The sequence below is a fragment of the Lepidochelys kempii genome, chromosome 5 (assembly GCF_965140265.1).
Source record: "Lepidochelys kempii isolate rLepKem1 chromosome 5, rLepKem1.hap2, whole genome shotgun sequence".
Taxonomy (NCBI): domain Eukaryota; kingdom Metazoa; phylum Chordata; order Testudines; family Cheloniidae; genus Lepidochelys; species Lepidochelys kempii.
Window position 1 is genome coordinate 65,055,161 of NC_133260.1, and position 20,596 is coordinate 65,075,756.

Sequence of the window (20,596 nt, forward strand, 5' to 3'; positions counted from 1 at the left end):
AATAATAATTCCATCGCTTAGAAGTCACATTTGGGGGCCACATTTCGAAAAGATATGTGTAAAAATACACATACAAATCCTGTGAACCAACCTTAGTCATGTACAGAAACCCCAAACTCCATGTCTAAATTGGACGTGTGAAAATTTATGCACGTACTTTTGAGCAGGCACTGGTGAGAAACCACCCCTAGAGTACTAAATGCAGTTTTGGTTACTGAGCTTGACAAGTACATGAAATAGTAGGGTACAGAGGACAGAAATAAATTACTTGGGGTATGGAAGAGAAATCCTTGCTAGTCTTCAAGATCTAAATGCAATCGACTCAGTTTATCCCATTAGAGCAAAGAGGTGCAAATTTGTGTCTCTCTGTGCCTAAAGGGACTGCTGTACTTCAGGAAAGGACAGGCAATGTTTGCATGGTCACCCTCTCTTACAGAGGATGGTGAAGAAATACAGTAAGAGCTCCATCAGTGCCCTGCCAATGAAGGCTGCTCAGGCATGTGCTACTGACTTACTGTATCTGAGCTCACCTTACCATACCACCTCTCCAGGCAGCTGTGTCCACTTTTGGGGGTGCAGTGGCTCATTCTGTACTTTAAAAATTGCAATGGAGTTTGAACCCTTTCATCAACCAGAACATTAAATGCCCACCTGTCAGCATCTAAACCAGATTTATCCTCCAACCTGCAGTGATGGCGCAAGTTTTTTTATGCTATCCTCAAGGTCCAAACACCTGATTAATTATTTTATATTTTGAAGGGCTGTATGAGATTATAGATTCTCTAAAAAGTGCTTTTGTAGCAGTCTTCCAGAATAAAGTGTAGCTATCATTAATGAGGTTTGAAGGCTGGTCTTCACTACGGGGAGATCGATGCTGCTTCAATCGATGCAGCAGGGGTCAATAGAGCAGGTCTAGTGAAGACCCACTAAATTGATGGCAGAGCGCTCTCTGGTCGACCCCAGTACTCCACCTCTCAGAGAAGAGTAAGGGAAATCAACCGGAGAGAGTCTCCCATCGACGCAGCACAGTGAAGACACCAGGGTAAGTTGACCTAAGCTATGTCGACTCCAACTATGTTATTCACGTAGCTGGAGTAGCGTAACTTAGGTCGACTTACCCCAGTAGTGAAGACAAGCCTTCATTAAGTGGTTTGTATTCATTTTCTAAACAAATTGTGAAAGGAAGCTTCAAATAAAGCTCTGTTTGCCTTCCAGAGCTTCTTGCTCCCTTGGAGTTGGAACTTATTCAAAAGTAGTTGAAACTGTGGCATGATTTGAAATAAGAATACTGCCAGTGTCAGCATCAGCCTCTTGGCCCATGCTTGAAATATTGTCTATCTGTCAAAAAGAATTCTAGGATGTGGCAAAAAGATATATTGATGTGTAACCCTTCTGCCGTCAGAGTTGGCAGCAACGAAGGCTGGGTTCAGTAACTAGGGGTTCCGTTCCAATAACACAATGCAAAGCTGGCTCAAGCCCCTACCCACTGACCTGGGACAAATATCCCCCGCCTCCCCCCCAGGCTCCTCTAAGAGGCAATACTTCCCCTCTCACAAGCACAGAGTCTGAGTGTAGCAAAAGCCTTTTAATAACAGAGAGAAACAATGTGGCATTATGTTGGGGAAACACCACCAACAGGATTCATAACACAACCCATGAGCAAAAATCCACCCCATCCAAATTGGGCTGTGTCCTTTCCCTTTGGTTCTTGAGTCCAGCAACCCAAAAGTCTCTGTCTCTGTCCTTGGTGAGTCCAGAGTTCAAAAGTTCATCTGCAGAGTTTTAATGCCGCCCCCGCCCCCGCCCAGCCTGTGTGGAAATGGGTGTGTGTGTGTGGAAGTAAACGGGCACCTTACGTGCTCCAACAGCCGACTGCCCTACCTCTCCGTGGGTTTCTGCTGCAGCCTTCACCACCAGCTGCTTCTCTGCAGTAGCCATCCTGGGAGCTGCTCACCAATATATCTTCAAGTCCCCCCAACATTTAACATAGTACTCAGTGATCTTAGCTCATAGTAGAGGAGCCCCAATGCTGGTGTACCATTAGCCCAAAGTGAATTCAGCTCTGCAATCTGTAACCAGACTCCTAGTAGAGTCAAAATTAGCTCTGCTATTACACAGTGGAGGGAGGAGGTGCAGTTGGCATTTAGGACCCTCAGAAGGGACCCATAGCACAAGATACAAATGCCTGTCCCCAGCCTCTCTCTAGTCACTGAGTTTTGGAACCCGTGTCCCTGGCCTAGCGAGTGCTACTACGTTGATGGCGAGTCCCTCCATCATAACAAAAAGCCAAGTACAGTTCCACTGTCAGTGATTCACATAATCAGGATAATAACACTTTATTCTTCCTGCCCCAATAACAGAGAAACTGGGGATCCCAAAGCAGCCAAAGTGAGCATCTTGGCGGGGTGGGTTTGCCTATGCAAATAAGATCAGCCCCTGAAGTTCTTTTCCACATCCCACCACAACTCACCACCAGATGTCAGGGTAGAGCTCATCCTGACTCTGCTTACAGATGATCCTTTAAATGTAGTAGTGTCTACAAGTCCACTAGTGAAAGGAGAAGCTTAGTGAAGGTCTCTTATGAATACTCTTAGAACTGGAGTATCACACAGTTAAACTCACCCCCAAATGACAATATACCCACTGAGCCAAGGGGCTTAAAAGAATAACATCCTACTAAAAGCTTTTGTTTCTGGGTTATTGGGGAAATCGCCTCTTTCTATAAAATATCTTGTAACAATAACTATTGCACCATTCAGGATCTGAAAAAGATCTTTATATTGTAATTATATTGTAAATATGAGGTTAGTATACAACAGGGGTCCATACCCTTTCAGAAGTGGTGTGCCAAGTCTTCATGTATTCACTTTAATTTAAGGTTTCGTGTGCCAGTAATACATTTTAACGTTTTTTAGATGGTCTTTTTCTATAAGTCTATATATTATATAACGAAACTATTATCGTATGTAAAGTAAACAAGGTTTTCCAAATGTTTAAGAAGCTTCTTTTAAAATTAAATTAAAATGCTGATCTTACACCACCGGCCTGCTCAGCCTGCTGCCGGCCTGGGGTTCCGTTCACCTAGGCTGGCAGCAGGCTGAGCAGGGCTTGCAGCCGGGACCCCGGCTGGCAAGGGGCTGGCAGCCAGAACCCCAGACTGGCAGCGGGCTGAGCGGGGCCAGCGGCTAGGACCCAAGACCGGCAGTGGGCTAAGTGGCTCAGCCCACCGCCACTTAGCCCGTGGCCGGTCTGGGGTTCCATCTGCGGGCTCCTGCCAGCCAGGGTCCCAGCTGCCAGCTCCGCTAAGCCTGCTGCAGGTCTGGGATCCCGGCCCTGCGCACATAGAGTGGGTACCTACCTTCTCCCTGGTTCTAGCCCATTCTCTTCCTCTCTCTGCACTGAGCTGAGGGTGGGAGTGCACTGAGCACAGGTCTGGGGGTGAAGGAGCAGGCTGGGGGTTGGGGTGCAGGGTCTGGACAGGAGCTAGAATGAGGGAGGGGGCTCAGGGTTGGGGCAGGAGGTTTGGGTGTGGAGTGCTTACCTGGGCAGCTCCCATTTGGTGTGAGGGGTGCAGGTGGGAATGTGTGGGGGGTGCAGAAGCTCCTGTTTGGTGCTCAGGGTGGGGGTGGGAATGTGGGGGGGTACATGAGTCAGGGCAGAGAGTTGGGGCATGTGAGGGGGGTGCAGCAGTTAGTGCATGAGGTGTGGGGGGATGGTTATGTGTGGGTGGTGCTGGAGTAAGGGCAGAGGGATGGGGGGGTGGGCTGGGGTCATGGGGGTGCTCCCAGCCCCCTGCCCAGAGCGGCTCACGGCAGGGGCTGGAGGGGATATGCCCTGATTCCACCTGCTTTCCCCAAGGCCGCGTCCTCACCTCTTCTCCGCCTCCTCCATGGAGCAGCGAGCATGCTGCGGCTTCGGTTCTCCCCCTCTCTGGCAAGGGCCATCAGCTGATCGGCCGCATGGAGGAAAAGGAGGAGGGGCAGGAACCCAGCACGCTGGGGGAAGAGGCAGGGGAAGGTGAGCTTGCCTGCCCTGCAGCAGCAGCCGCCAGGACTTAGCTTCTTTATCATGCCCCGGGGGAGGGGAAGGTGGAGAAGAGCAGGCTGGGGCGGGCAGGATTTTTAATGGCACACTGCTGCCTGCTGGGGTCCCGGCCACCGACCCCGCTCAGCCTGTTACCAGCCTGGTTTCATTAGCGGGCTGAGCGGGGCCGGCGGCTGGGACCTGGCAGGCAGCAGCGTGCCATTAAAAATCAGCTTGTGTGCCGTCTTTGGCACACGTGCCATAGGTTGCCGACCCCTGGTATACAACCTCACCCACCAGCACCCAGATTTGTTATTGCATGTTAACGAAGACAATGTCTTTTCCACCCATTCATGCTTAGAGTGCTCTAACTGATTGGTTTAATTTTCTGGAGTAAAGCAATATGAACATGACCTCCTTTTATTAGAGCTGACCAAGAAAGTTTCAACAAAACATGTTTTCGTCAGAAATTGTTGATTTGCTGAACCAGAAATTGTTAACAGGAAAGAGTATCTTGACTTCTGAAAAAAAAAAAAGTTTCAAAATGATCAAGTTCTAAGCATCCTGTTCTAACATTTTTGAAGAGGAATGTCCCGTTTTTTCAATTCCAAATGACTTTGTCTCCTAAATTTATAACCCAACTTATAGTAAAAAAAATGTGAAACAATAACAAGAGATTGCAAGCTCAGCAAAATGTTTTGAATGACACAATCTGCAATTTTTTTGAGGGGGATTTGCAGTTTGAGAACATTTTTGAGATTTTAACTTTTGTCACCATTTGGGAAGGGAAATTTTTTCAAAACTCAAAAATTCTCATGGGATTGGAAAGCTGTTTCCTGCCCAGCTCTACTTTTAAATATCAGCAGAATTCATGAGTTTTAGAATGAGGTGGGTATCTTATATAGTCTATATGGGTCAAACATGGAAGACTTAGGATAGCTGTGGAGAGAACCAATGATGTGTTTAGAGGGATTTCAGAATGGGGAGATACTTGGGGATTTAAGTTCTCACTTGCTAAAACAAAGGGAACGGTCTTCACAAAAAGGAAGATTGGGAAAATGGCACATATGCAGAAAAAATGCAGGTAGTGCAAAATTTTACATTCTTAGGAGTTATGTATGAGAACAAACTACCTTTAGTCTTGACATTATCTATATGACCCTTCCAAGTTAAAGAAAGGATGAATCTGCTTAAAAGTATTGCTGGGAACAATTGAGGTGCAGATAAGAACACGTTGAAGATGCTGTATAGGGCATTAATAAGACTAGTGGTAGATTAAGGATGACAAGCCTTTCATTCAGCTTATAAATCAACACTAAAAAAATTAGATCCCATCCAAGCCCGAGCTCTGTGAATCACATGTGGTGCAAGTAACACAACTCCATTGTGTGCACTGTAGATAGCAACTGGAGAAATGCCTATAAATTTAAGGATGAAATTGTTAGATTTAACCTTTTCAGCTAAAGTTAATGGAAATAGTGATAAGAGCTCTAAATGAATATATGAGGACAGCTGGGAATTAAGTAGACAAGAGATAATTGGATGCCACTAACTCCCATATGCCAACGGGGTCCAAAAGTGAGTAAAAGACTTAGGTGAAAAGGAAAATCTGGAAGAAATTAAAATCTTTAGTTATGGGAAATCAGACTATAGCTGTACAGTTGTATCTTCAGTTGTGGATTTGGAATTATATGATAAAGGGAAGAGCAGGACCATCAAATATGATGACTAAGATTTATGCATTTGTATATGACAAATGGGGTCATCATTGCCAAATGTATACTGACAGCTCTAGAAATGACAACACAGGTAGAGTAGGAACAGTCTTTTGTATAGCTGAATTTGGAGTTACGAGATCAATGACACTAACCAATTTTATGGCCATTATGATCTGAATTGATGGGCATACAGTTGGCACTGATCTGGATAAGGGATGTCTGCCATACTATGACTGCTTCCGTCTCTGACTCTTTATGGGGTATAATGGCAGTTAGAAAGGGAGCCTCGGAAAGCAGGAATCACTTAATCAATGAAATATTCTTAACTACAGAGATAGTTCAATTAGGCATATATATAGTAATTGTGTGGAATCTGGTGCACGTCAGGATACCAGGCAATGAAATAACAGATAAAGCAACAAATAATGCCTTAATGAATGAATAGGTTGATATAAAGATTCCTCTGAGTAAACAGAAATTCAAAATTTGGTTAAGAGAGAATTTAAGATGGACTGGCAAGAACTATGGACCAAAGAGAAGAAAAGGACAAAGGTTCTATGAAATATGTCCTAAACTTGAGGATAATGGTATTTTTAATAGCTATGATAGAAGAAGTGAAGCAGCTATATTCAGAGTGCTAACAGGTCACTGTGACCTGAATGGACATTCATATTTACTAAACAAGCACAAAGACAGGTTGTGCAACACATGCAAAGTCCAAGAAATAATTGACCATGTGCTCTGGCATTGCAGGAAGAATCACAAAGAAACAAAGATTCTTTATGAAGAACTGAGATGTCTCAAGGTGAAAGAATACAGTCTAAAAGGATTGGTAAGAGTAACAGGAAAGTGGGGTAGTATTTTTTTTTTTTTAAGGATACAGGACTGGGTGAGAGAATACAGATTTTTGTTTATGCCAAAACTCCAGTAGGTGGTAGTCATGGCCTCACATGCTGAGGCTGCTATGCTATAAAGTGACAGAAAAAGAAAAGAAAAAAAAGGAAAAGTGCTGGCCAAGTTGTTGATTACAGCAATGTCACATCCTAATTCTTTATGGAGCTGTTGCTGACTGATGAAGATGCAACTTTGTTCTCTAGGTCAGAAGACCTTTTCTATGACTCCTCCATTTGCTCTTTGATTTCCTGCTATATTGTTTGCAGGCAAAGAAGAAAAAAAACAATCGTAGGGTCATGGATGGAGAAGATGGCAGCTATTGTTTTAGGGCCAAAGCTTTTAATTAATGCATCAAATTATTTTTACCATTACAGCTTCTTCAATATCAGCTGGAGCATTCTTCTGCCCTCTTTTCCTCTGGTTCTGCATAGCATCATTGGTGTTGGGTTGCTTCTGCATCTTTCCCTGGAGCTGCTGAACAGATTTTCCTGTGCCACTGTTGTTCCAAGGACATGTGTTGCCTGATAATTATTTCCTCTTTTTGATTGTTCCTTTACTCAAATAAAAAGTATGTTAAAAATGGGAGAGATGAACTGGGACTTGTGCTATGAAGCACTTTACGCTTTATTCCATGTTAGATCCCCTCTTAATATGAGGGAATTATATCAGTGCTCTCACAGAGAGAATGAGGTAAAACACAATCCAAGACAAAAAGCTGTGAAGACTGTTACACTCTTTTTGCCTGGCTCTGTGATCCTAGTCCTCCTCTTCCACTCTCACATTCTCTGCCATTGGTCCTGTGGCTTTTTTGCTAGCGGATTATTAATTTAGGGCCAGGACCTATATGTGGAACTTTACAAGTGGAGAACCAGTGTTTACAAGGCCAATTCAGTCAGGGTGGATGTGGGCCACACCCAATAATTGATGAGGAGGTGTCAATACCAAGAGAGGGAAAATTGCTTTTGTAGTGAGCCAGCCACTCCCAGTCCCTATTCAAGCCCAAATTAATGGTGTTAAGTTTGCAAATGAATTGTAGCTCTTCAGTTTCTCTTTGAAGTCTGTTTCTGAAGTTTTTTTGTTGAAAGATGGCTACTTTTACAACTGTTATTGAATGTCCAGGGAGATCAACGCGTTCTCCTACTGGCTTTTGTATATTACCATTCCTGATGTCTGATTTGTGTCCATTTATTCTTTTACATAGCGACTGCCTAGTTTGGCCAATGTACATGGCACAGGGGCATTGCTGGCACATGATGGCATATATCACATTAGTCAATCACAGAATCATAGAATCTCAGGGTTGGAAGGGACTTCAGAAGGTCATCTAGGCCAACCCCCTGCTCAAAGCAGGACCAATCCCCAACTAAATGATCCCAGCCAGGACTTTGTCAAGCCTGACCTTAAAAACCTTGAAGGAAGGAGATTCCACCACCTCCCTAGGTAACCCATTCCAGTGCTTCACCACCCTTGATGTGCAGATGAATGAGTCCCTGATGGTGTGGCTGATGTGGTTGGGTTTTCTGATGGTCTCGCTAGAGTACATACGGGAACAGAGTAGGCAACGGGGTTTGTTGTAGGGATTGGTTTCTGGGTTAGTGTTTCTGTGGTGTGGTGTCAGGTTTCAGAGTAACAGCCGTGTTAGTCTGTATTCGCAAAAAGAAAAGGAGTACTTGTGGCACCTTAGAGACTAACCAATTTATTTGAGATTAAGCTTTCGTGAGCTACAGCTCACTTCATCGGATGCATACTGTGGAAAGTGTAGAAGATCTTTTTATACACACAAAGCATGAAAAAATACCTCCCCCCACCCCACTCTCCTGCTGGTAATAGCTTATCTAAAGTGATCGCTCTCCTTATACCCAGAAACCTATCCTTGCAACAAAGCCCGTTGCCAACTGTGCACACATATCTATTCAGGGGACACCATCACAGGGCCTAATAACATCAGCCACACTATCAGAGGCTCGTTCACCTGCACATCCATCAATGTGATATATGCCATCATGTGCCAGCAATGCTCCCTGCCATGTACATTGGTCAAACTGGACAGTCTCTACGTAAAAGAATAAATGGACACAAATCAGATGTCAAGAATTATAACATTCATAAACCAGTCGGAGAACACTTCAATCTCTCTGGTCATGCGATTACAGACATGAAAGTTGCAATATTACAACAAAAAAACTTCAAATCCAGACTCCAGCGAGAGACTGTTGAATTGGAATTCATTTGCAAATTGGATACAATTAACTTAGGCTTGAATAGAGACTGGGAGTGGCTAAGTCATTATGCAAGGTAACCTATTTAAGGAGAGTGATCACTTTAGATAAGCTATTATCAGCAGGAGAGTGGGGTGGGGAGAGGTATTTTTTCATGCTTTGTGTGTATAAAAAGATCTTCTACACTTTCCACAGTATGCATCCGATGAAGTGAGCTGTAGCTCACAAAAGCTTATGCTCAGATAAATTGGTTAGTCTCTAAGGTGCCACAAGTACTCCTTTTCTTTTTGTGGTGTGGTGTGTAGTTGCTGGTGAGTATTAGCTTCAGGTTGGGGGGCTGTCTGTAAGCGAGGACTGGCCTGCATCTCAAGGTCTGTGAGAGTGAGGGATTGTTTTCCAGGATAGGTTGTAGATGGTTGATGATGTGCTGGAGAGCTTTTAGTTTGGGGCTGTACATGATGGCCAGTGGTGTTCTGTTATTTTCCTTGTTGGGCCTGTTCTGTAATAGGTGACTTCTGGGTACCCGTTCTCGCTCTGTCGATCTGTTTCCTCACTTCCCCAGGTGGGTATTGTAGTTTTAAGAATGCTTGATAAAGATCTTGTAGGTGTTTGTCTCCATCTGAGCGATAGGAACAAATGTGTTTGTATCTTAGGGCTTGGCTGTAGACAATGGATCATGTGATGTGGTCTGGATGAAAGCTGGAGACATATAGGTAAGTATAGTGGTCAGTAGGTTTCCGGTATAGGGTGATGTTTATGTGACCATCGCTTATTTGTACTGTAGTGTTCAGAAAGTGGATTTCTTATGTGGACTGGTCCAGGCTGAGGTTGATGGGGTGGAAATTGTTGAAATTCAGGTGGAATTCAAGGGAAAGGGAAAGGGAGATGGCTGTTCTTGATTTTGCTTGCTGGTCTCTGCAAAGAGGTAGGGCTGCAAAATGGCTTTTTAATCAAAAGTCTCCATAGAGCTCCCTCAAATCATTTAGGGAGCTGGTGCAGTTAGTTAATACAAGTTTTGGTGAGACATTCACTTATGTAAAAATACCAGTACAAGGGGACACCTGGTACCTACTGACAAGTAGTAGTTTGTGCTGTATGGCTATATATCCTTTAAATTCTCTCTGTCCTAAATTTCTGTGAACTAGATTATCCTTTTTAGTATAAAAATGCACAAAAGAGGAGAATTGTCCAGCAAAAGTTCTGCTATTTCTGAGGCCAGATCTACATCACAAACTTCTCCTGGACAGGGGTGTGATTATGTATGGGTGGCACTGGAATAAGTGATGCCAGGAAAAGCGCAGTTTTGCCGGTATAGGATGTCTCTACACTAGGAGTGTTTTACTGATATATAGAGCCCTACCAAATTCACGATCCATTTTGGTCAATTTCACGGTCATAGGATTTTGAAAATTGTAAATGTGATTTCAGCTATTTAAATCTGAAATTTCACATTGTTGTAATTGTCGGGGTCCTGACCCAAAAAGGAGTTGTGAGGTGGTTGCAAGGTTATTGTAGGGGGTTGCAATACTGCTACCCTTACTTCTGTGCTGCTGAAGGTAGCAGCGCTGCCTTCAGAGCTGGGCAGCTGGGGAGCAGTGGCTGCTGACCGGGAGCCCAGCTCTGAAGGCAGCACAGAAGGGTGGCAATACCACAGCCCCCCTAAAATAACCTTCCAACCCCCCTGCAACTCCCTTTTGGATCAGGATCCCCAGTTTGAGAAACGCTTTGTCTCCCCCGTGAAATCTGTATAGGATAGGGTAAAAGCACACAAAAGACCAGATTTCCTGGGGGGAGACCAGATTTCACAGTTTGTGATGTGTTTTTCATGGCTGTGAATTAGGTAGACCAGCCATACATTCCTACTGTAGTCATGGACTGAGTTAGGAGAGTGCACTCCATCCTCCTTCTGGAAACCTGGGAGTGGCAGTAGAATCAGTGAGTGGTCCAAAACAGAATTTTAGTCCATATATTTTCAGTTAGGATTGTTACATATTGTTAAAGTTAAGATACCATATTTATCTCTACTTCAGTTCAATCAACATCATTGGTGGTACACAAGGGGCTAACAATACATTTTTTGTCCAATATTTTTCAAGCCACTTGAAATTCCAGATATTGGTGGTTTTCCAGGCCATGTGTGTGTTGGGGTTTTTTGGTACCGTTAAAAAAAATGTGTTGGCTCTAAGGAGCGAAGATGATTATTTCCCACACGTATGTCACTTTTTTACATAGTAATGCCTAGCTCTGAAGCTGCTAATGCACTTACAATGTACTGAACAGTTTTCTTTGAAAAAATATTAAACGGAGCTAAATTGATGTATTTCACTCACAAATCCTCTGGGTCTGAACTGAAATTGAAGTGTCATATTTCATCAAGATAAAAATGCCAAAGTATCTGAAAACATGATTCCGCCCACCATTTTTTTGTTTTGTTTCCTTCTCTCTTTCTTGTTTTAGTGAATTAAGTACTTGTGAAAGGTGTCAGGCTAAGAGCCCTAGAGAACAAAGTCCTCCATCCACAGAAAAAACAACTCTGCTGTGCATGGCTCCCCACTATCACCCTGTCTGTGTGCTTCAATCCCAAAGCGAAGGGAGCACCTGTACAGGAACAGGACTAATAATGGAGGCTAGATAGTGTTGTTCTGATGTCCCCAGCCTGGCTGAAGCAAAAGAAGTGGCCTAAGCTACAGCAGGAAAATAAAAATTTGAATGCAAATCAATATAACCTATAATATTTTACAGGTATTTGTTCATAGATATAGATAAAATCTTCGATTAATACACATCTAAAGACAAAACCAAGAACATACAAACTGTCATATGGGATGAGACCAGTGATCTGTGTAATCCAGTTATCTGTTTCCAATAGGGGCCAGCACAAGATTCTTTCGACATACAAGAATCCTTAAAATGGCCAATTATGGATTAACCTGGGCACAAGAAAAGCTGCTTCCTATAGGCCAGACAAATAATGGTTCATTTTCCTCTAGGGCTTATAATCCCTAATCATAGAATCATAGAATCATGGAATATCAGGGTTGGAAGGGACCTCAGGAGGTCATCTAGTCCAACCCCCTGCTCAAAAGCAGGACCCGTCCCCAATTAAATCATCCCAGCCAGGGCTTTGTCAAGCCTGACCTTAAAAACTTCTAAGGAAGGAGATTCCACCACCTCCCTAGGCAATGCATTCCAGTGTTTCATCACTTCCTAGTGAAAAAGTTTTTCCTAATATCCAACCTAAACCTCCCCCACTGCAACTTGAGATCATTACTCCTTGTCCTGTCCTCTTCCACCACTGAGAATAGTCTAGAACCATCCTCTCTGGAACCACCTCTCAGGTAGTTGAAAGCAGCTATCAAATCCCCCCTCATTCTTCTCTTCCGCAGACTAAACAATCCCAGTTCCCTCAGCCTCTCCTCATAACTCATGTGTTCCAGACCCCTAATCATTTTTGTTGCCCTTCGCTGGACTCTCTCCAATTTATCCACATCCTTCTTGTAGTGTGGGGTCCAAAACTGGACACAGTACTCCAGATGAGGCCTCACCAATGTCGAATAGAGGGGAACGATCACGTCCCTCGATCTGCTCGCTATGCCCCTACTTATACATCCCAAAATGCCATTGGCCTTCTTGGCAACAAGGGCACACTGCTGACTCATATCCAGCTTCTCATCCACTGTCACCCCTAGATCCTTTTCCGCAGAACTGCTGCCTAGCCATTCGGTCCCTAGTCTGTAGCTGTGCATTGGGTTCTTCCATCCTAAGTGCAGGACCCTGCACTTATCCTTATTGAACCTCATCAGATTTCTTTTGGCCCAATCCTCCAATTTGTCTAGGTCCCTCTGTATCCTATCCCTACCCACCAGCGTATCTACCTCTCCTCCCAATTTAGTGTCATCTGCAAACTTGCTGAAGGTGCAATCCACACCATCCTCCAGATCATTTATGAAGATATTGAACAAAACCGGCCCCAGGACCGACCCCTGGGGCACTCCACTTGACACCGGCTGCCAACTAGACATGGAGCCATTGATCACTACCCGTTGAGCCCGACAATCTAGCCAACTTTCTACCCACCTTATAGTGCATTCATCCAGCCTGTACTTCTTTAACTTGCTGACAAGAATACTGTGGGAGACCATGTCAAAAGCTTTGCTAAAGTCAAGATACAATACATCCACTGCTTTCCCTTCATCCACAGAACCAGTAATCTCATCATAGAAGGCGATTAGATTAGTCAGGCATGACCTTCCCTTGGTGAATCCATGCTGACTGTTCCTGATCACTTTCCTCTCATGTAAGTGCTTCAGGATTGATTCTTTGAGGACCTGCTCCATGATTTTTCCGGGGACTGAAGTGAGGCTGACTGGTCTGTAGTTCCCAGGATCCTCCTTCTTCCTTCTTCCTAATGCAACTGTGGATGTTCTAATTATTCGTATAAATATCAAATCCTTTTTTGAATTGTGCTAAGCTCTTGGTTTCAGTGGTATCTTGGGGCAGTGAGTTCCACAGATTACTTATGCATTGTGAAAAGAAGTGTTTCCTTTTATCAGTTTTAAATTTATGACTTTTCAATGTTATTAGAGGTCCTCTTATTCTTTTACTATTATCAAGGATAAATATAAGTTGCTGAATTACCGTTTCTATACAGTTATTTTACTGCCTCCATCATGTCCCGTGTTGCTGAAGCTGTGTTGGTCCCAGGATATTAGGGTATGTCTACACTACGAAATTAGGTCGAATTTATAGAAGTTGATTTTTTTAGAAAGCGATTTTATACAGTCTATTGCGTATGTCCCCACACTAATGCACTAAGCGCATTAAGTCGGTGGAGTGCATCCACGATACCAAGGCTAGCGTCGACTTTCGGAGCATTGCACTGTGGGTAGCTATCTCAGTTCCCGCAGTCTCTGCCACCCATTGGAATTCTGGGTTAAGCTCCCAATGCCTGATGGGGCAAAAACATTGTCGCGGGTGGTTTTGCATACCTGTCGTCAGTCGCCCCTCCCTCTGTGAAAGCAACGGCAGACAATCATTTCACGCCTTTTTTCCGTGCGGGCGCCATACTGCTTTCAGCAGACGGTGCAGTAGGACTGCTAACAGTCATCGTCATCCACCACTTCTGCTGCCACTCTGCTCTCCTGGTGGTCTCGCAGGGCCACTTATGCTGCAACTCTGCTCGGCTGCTCTTACCTCACCATACCACGGCAAGCATGCAGCCCACTCAGCTGCTGTGTCCTGGCAGCGGACGGTGCAGTAGGTCTGCAAAACCAGTCATCCAACTACTGCTTCCCCTGCAACCCTACTCTCCTGCTGGTCACGCAGGGCCGCTTCCGCTGCAACTCTGCTCGGCTGCTCTTATCTCACCATACCACAGCAAGCATGCAGCCCACTCAGCTGCTGTGTCCTGGCAGCGGACGATGCAGTAGGTCTGCAAAACCGGTCATCCAACCACCGCTTCCCCTGCAACTCTGCTCTCCTGCAGACGCCATACCACAGCAAGCATGGAGCCTGCTCAGAGCACCGTGGCAGTTATGAGCATTGTAAACACCTCACACATTATCATGCAGTATATGCAAAACCAGAACCTGCAAAAGTAGGCAAGAAGGCGATGGCAGCGTGGTAACGAGAGTGATGAGGATATGGACACAGACTTCTCTTAAAGCACGGGTCCCACAAATTTGGCCATCCTGGTGGCAATGTGGCAGGCTCATGCTATGAAACGCTGATTCTGGGCCTGGGAAACAAGCACAGAGTGGTGGGACCACATAGTGTTGCAGGTTTGGGATGATTCCCAGTGGCTGCAAAACTTTCACATGCGTAAGGGCACTTTCCATGGAACTTTGTGACTTGCTTTCCTCTGCCCTCAAGTGCAAGAATACCAAGATGAGAGCCGCCGTCACAGTTCACAAGTGAGTGGTGATAGCCCTCTGGAAGCTCGCAATGCCAGACAGCTACCTGTCAGTCAGGAATCAATTTGGAGTGGGCAAATCTACTGTGGGGGCTGCTGTAATCCATGTAGCCAACGCAATCACTGAGCTGCTGCTATCGAGGGTAGTGACTCTGGGAAATGTGCAGGTCATAGTGGATGGCTTTGTTGCAATGGGATTCCCTAACTGTGGTGGGGCAATAGACAGAACGCATATCCCTATCTTGGGACCGGATCACGAAGGCAGCCAGTCCATAAACCTAAAAGGGGTACTTTTCAACGATGCTGCAAGCACTGGTGGATCACAAGGGATGTTTCACCAACATCAACGTGGGATGGCCGGGAAAGGTACATGATGCTCACATCTTCAGGAACTCTGGTCTGTTTCAACAGCTGCAGCAAGCAACTTACTTTCCAGACCAGAAAATAAGTGTTGGGGATGTTGAAATGCCTATAGTTATCCTTGGGGACCCAGCCTACCCCTTAATGCCATGGCTTATGAAGCCGTACCCAGGCAACCTGGACAGTAGTCAGGAGCTGTTCAACTATAGGCTGGGCAAGTGCAGAATGGTGGTAGAATGTGTATTTGGATGTTTAAAAGCATGCTGGTGCAGTTTACTGACTTGGTTAGACCTCAGCGAAAAGAATATTCCCATTATTACTGCTTGCTGTGTGCTCCACAATATCTGTGAGTGTAAGGGGGAAACGTTTATGGTGGGGTGGGAAGTTGAGGCAAATTGCCTGGCTGCTGATTATACACAGCCAGACACCAGGGTGGTTAGAAGAGCACAACAGGGCATGCTGCGCATCAGAGAAGCTTTGAAAACCAGTTTCATGGCTGACCAGGCTACAGTGTGACAATTCTGTTTGTTTCTCCTTGATGAAAACCCATCCCCTTGGTTCACTCTACTTCCCTGAAAGCCAACCACCTTCCCCTCCTCCTTTGATTGCAGAGGCAATAAAGTCATTGTTGTTTCAAATTCATGCATTCTTTATTAATTCGTCACACAAATAGGGGGATAACTGCCAAGTTAGCCCAGGAGGGGTGGGGGAGGAGGGAAGGACAAGGCCACACTGCACTTCAAAAACTTATTGAATGCCCGCCTTCTGTTGCTTGGGTAGTCCTCTGGGCACCCAACCAATCCAACCCAAAGGGGGCCCCCCACTCCCGCAGTTTTGGGCATCTAGGTGAGGAGGTTATGGAACTTGGGGAGGAGGGTGGTTGGTTACACAGGGGTTACAGTGGCAATCTGTGCCTTTCCTGCACCTCAACCATACGCCGGAGAATATCAGTTTGATCCTCCAGTAGCCTCAGCATTGCATCCTGCCTCCTTTCATCATGCTGCCGCCACCTTTCCTATTGATCCTGCTACCTCTCCTGTTGCTCCAGCCATCTATCCTCTCGTGCATCCCTCCTGTCCTCGCGTTCATTTTGTGCTTTTCTGGACTCTGCCATTGTCTGCCTCCATGCATTCTGCTGGGCTCTTTCAGTTTGAGTGTACTGCATGAGCTCAGAGAACATTTCATCACGAGTGCATTTTTTTCGCCTTCTTATCTGTGCTAGCCTCTGGGACGGAGATGCTAGTCGCAGTGGTGAAACATTTGCGGCTGTGGGAGGAAAAAAAGGGAGTTTAAAATTGAAAAAGACACATTGGCCATTTAAAAGGAGGGGCTGATGTTTTCGGGTTAATGTGTATCACAAACCCAACTAATCCCTCCCCCTCCCCCGCCCACACACACAATTCTCTGGAATGATTGCTTCACCCCTCCCCGCACTGTGTGGCTAACAGCGGGGATGATTTATTTTCAGACACAGGCAAACAGCCCAGCAGGAATGGCCACCTCTGATGTCCCCTTAATAAAATTCCCCTATTTCAACCAGGTGACCATGAATGATATCACTCTCCTGAGGATAACACAGAGAGATAAAGAATGGATGTTGCTTGAATGCCAGCAAACACCAGGACTACACGCTGCCATGCTTTCTTATGCAATGATTCCAGACTACGTGCTACTGGCCTGCCGTGGTAAAGTGTCCTACCATGGAGAACGCAATAAGGCTGCCCTCCCCAGAAACCTTTTGCAAAGGCTTTGGGAGTACCTCCAGGATAGCTTCATTGAGATGTCCCTGGAGGATTTCCGCCCCATCCCCAGATACGTTAACAGACTTTTCCAGTAGCTGTACTGGCCGCGAATGCATCCCAAGTCTTCAGGGAAAATTAATTATTAAACACACTTGCTTTTAAACCGTGTATTATATTTATAAAGGTACACTCACCAGAGGTGCCTTCAAGGTCCAGGAGCCTGGGTTGGGGTGGGGGGTATTGGCTCCAGGGTGATAAACAGTTCCTGGCGGTCGGGGAGAATGGTTTCTCCACTTGCCTGGTGTGCGCTATCATCTTCCCCATCCCCAAAATCCTCATCCCTGTTGTGTGAGACTCCCTTGCAGGAGTCTACGTACAGGCGTGGGGTAGTTGATGGGGCACCCCCTAGAATTTCATGCAGCTCATCATAGAAGCGGCATGTCTGGGGCTCTGATCCTGAGTTTGCCTCTTGGGTTTTTTGGTAGGCTTGCCTGAGCTCCTTAAGTTTCATGTGGCACTGCTGCAGGTCCTTGTGATAACCTCTGTCCTTCATGCCCTCGAGATTTTTTCAAATATTTTGGCATTTCGTCTTTTGGAACGGAGTTCTGATAGCACAGATTCGTCTCCCCATACAGCAATCAGATCCAGTGCCTCCCGTTGGGTCCATGCTGGAGCTCTTTTGCGATTCTGGGACTCCATGGTCTTCTCTGCTGATGAGCTCTGGGTGGTCACGCCACGGTGGCCAAACAGGAAATGAAATTCAAAAGTTTACTGGGCTTTTCCTGTGTACCTGGCCAGTACATCCGAGTTGAGAGTGCTCTCCAGAGCGGTCACAATGGAGCCCTGAGGGATTGCTCCCGGAGGCCAGTACCGTCAAATTGCATCCACACTAACCCAAATTCGACCCGGCGATGTCGATTTCAGTGCTAATCCCCTCGTTGGGGAGGAGTACAGAAATTGATTTTAAGAGCCCATTAAGTTCACAAAAATAGCTTTGTTGTGTGAATGGGTGCAGGGTTAAATCAATCTAAAACCGCTAAATTCGACCTAAACTCATAGTGTAGACCAGGGCTTAGAGAGTTAATGTGGATGAGATAATATCTTTTATTGGACTGACAGAAGTTGGTCCAATAAAAGATATTACATCACCAACCTTGTCTCTCTATAACGTCCCCTCTCGTTTATAAGCTTACTAAATAGTTTTAACCTTTTCAATCTCACCTTATATGGAAAGCTTTCTGTGTCTCTAATCCTTTTCTGTTAACTATCTCTAGGGCTCTTCTATTTCTGCTATTTCCTTTTTTGAGACAGGATGATTAGTATTCCAGGTAAGGGCTCCCCATTGATTTATAGAATGGTATTACAATAATTACACTATTTTCTAATCCATTTTTAATACACTCTAATTTTTTATTTGCTTCTTTGGCCACTGCAGATGAGCAGATCACTACAAGGGGCACTCCATAGTGACCCCCAGCTCTTTTTGCTGCAGTTAGTTTGGAACCCATCAATGTATATAAATAGTTCAAATATTCCTTTCAATGTGCATTATCTTGCATTTAACAACTCTGAATTTTGTCTGCCATTGTGCTGCTCAGTTGTCAAATCCCTCTGGAGTTTCTTACAGTTTTCTCTGGTCTTGAATATCCTATATAATTTTCTCATCTGTAAATGTTGTCACCTTGAATTCCAGGTTATTAATGCATATATTTTAAAAAGATCAGCTGTTGTGTAGTACAGAGATCCTTGCAGCATTCTATAACTTTTTGGCATGTTGGATATTGATCATTTATTCCTACTTTTTATTTTCTGTCTCTTAGCCAGTTTCTAATCCATGACAGAAGTTTACTTCTCACTCCCTAACTATGATAGTTTCCTTACTAGCCCCTAGCAAGGGCCTTTATCATAGTTTTCTTAAAAGTCCCAGTAAATTATATCTACTGGTTCTTCTTGATCTACAATTTTGTTGGCATTCTCAAAGAAATCTAGCTAATTAGAAACCCACACTTTTTCTTTAGAAAAGCCAGGCTGGTTTGTTTCTGTCCGACCACATTTATCTATGTGTTATAGAATGCTGTATTTCAATTATTGTTTCAAATAGTTTTCTTGGCGCTGAAGTGAGGTTCACTAGACTGTAATTACCAGGATCAGCCCCAAACTATTTAAATATAGACACAGCATTTTCTACCCTCCAGTACTGGGATGGTTCTAATGAGAGATTGTATATTTTTGTTAACAGCTCAGAGGCTTCATTTTAAAATTCCTGATAACTCGTAGGTGCATATCATCTGATGCTAGTGACATGTTGCTATTTAATTAAGCAGTTTGTTATAGCACTTCCTCATTTGACACTACAATCTTCAACAATGCTTCATTATTACATGAAAAGATCTGAGGCAGGAATTTTCTCAGCTTCCTTTGTGCAAAGAAATCACTGGATTTCTCTGCAGTGTCCTTATCTTCTGATCTGTTGTTACTCAGTGTCACCCAGCAAACCCACCAAATCTTAACTATAGCCAACTGTCTGTCACTGTATTAGATTAGGGTGGGGATAAAAGGACTAGCACCACTCCCTTTTAAGACTAGATCCTAAAAGGTACTAGGGACTATGTGTATAGGGTGAAGTTTTCAAATGTGTCTAATGGCCACCTGTTGTAAATTCCAAGGCTAGAAGACCATTGTGATCATGAATCGGACCTCATGCATCTGACAGGCCATACCACTTCCCCAAAATAATTCCTAGAGTGTATTTTTTAGAAAAAACAACAACCCAATCTTGACTTTAAAATTGCCACTGACTGAGAAACCACCATGACCTTTGGTGAGTTGTTCCAATAGTTCATTGCTCTCACTGGTAAAAATGTGATTTTTAATTTAATTTCCAGTATGAATTTGTCAACCTCCGACCACTGGATCTTGTTTAAAAGTATTTAGGTGCATCAAGATGTGGATAGGTACCCTATGGGATTTTCAAAAACACCGAAACAAGTTAACTGCCTAACTGCTCTGAATACCTTTGAAAATCTGGCTCCAAGTCACTTTTGACAGTGGGACTTAGGCTCCAGAGTTATTTCAACTCTTCAAAATTTGACTCTTGGTGAGCCAAAGGATTTCTTTCTTCAAAGGGTATGTCTGTGCTGAAAAAAAGAAAAAAAAAAAAGGTGCACTCTTAACTTAGTTCAGCTAACCCACATTAGCCAACTCCGGTTAAACGAGCAATGAAGAACCGGCAATTAAGCTGGGGTTAGCAGCTTGAGTTCAACCTCTGACTCTCCGATAGGCTTTAACTCAAGCTGCTAATTGGAGTTAAAAACTAAATTGCCGTGTCTTCACTGACATTTTAACCCACGTTAGTTAACCTAAGTTAAGAACACACCGTTGTTGTTTTTTTTATTTAAACTTCAGTTACAGCCAGAGAGGCCTGATGGAATGAAGGTACTGAGATCCTCTTTCAGGTGCTGCAGTCCCTGAGTTCTGATTGAATTGTGTAGCAGAGAACCAAATTTGGCCCTTCAACTTTGAGCAGGTTTTGATTCTAAAATAAGCATAACTGTATATTTAAATTCTGTTAACTGGTAAAATTGAAGTGATGCTACAGTAGGTACATTATATTTTAACTATTATAAATAACCTATGTTACTCAAACATCAATAAAAAGGGGGGAGGTGACATCATTACATCCACAAACAAATCAGTTGGTAATTTGTTAGTTTACAGCTAAATAGCAAA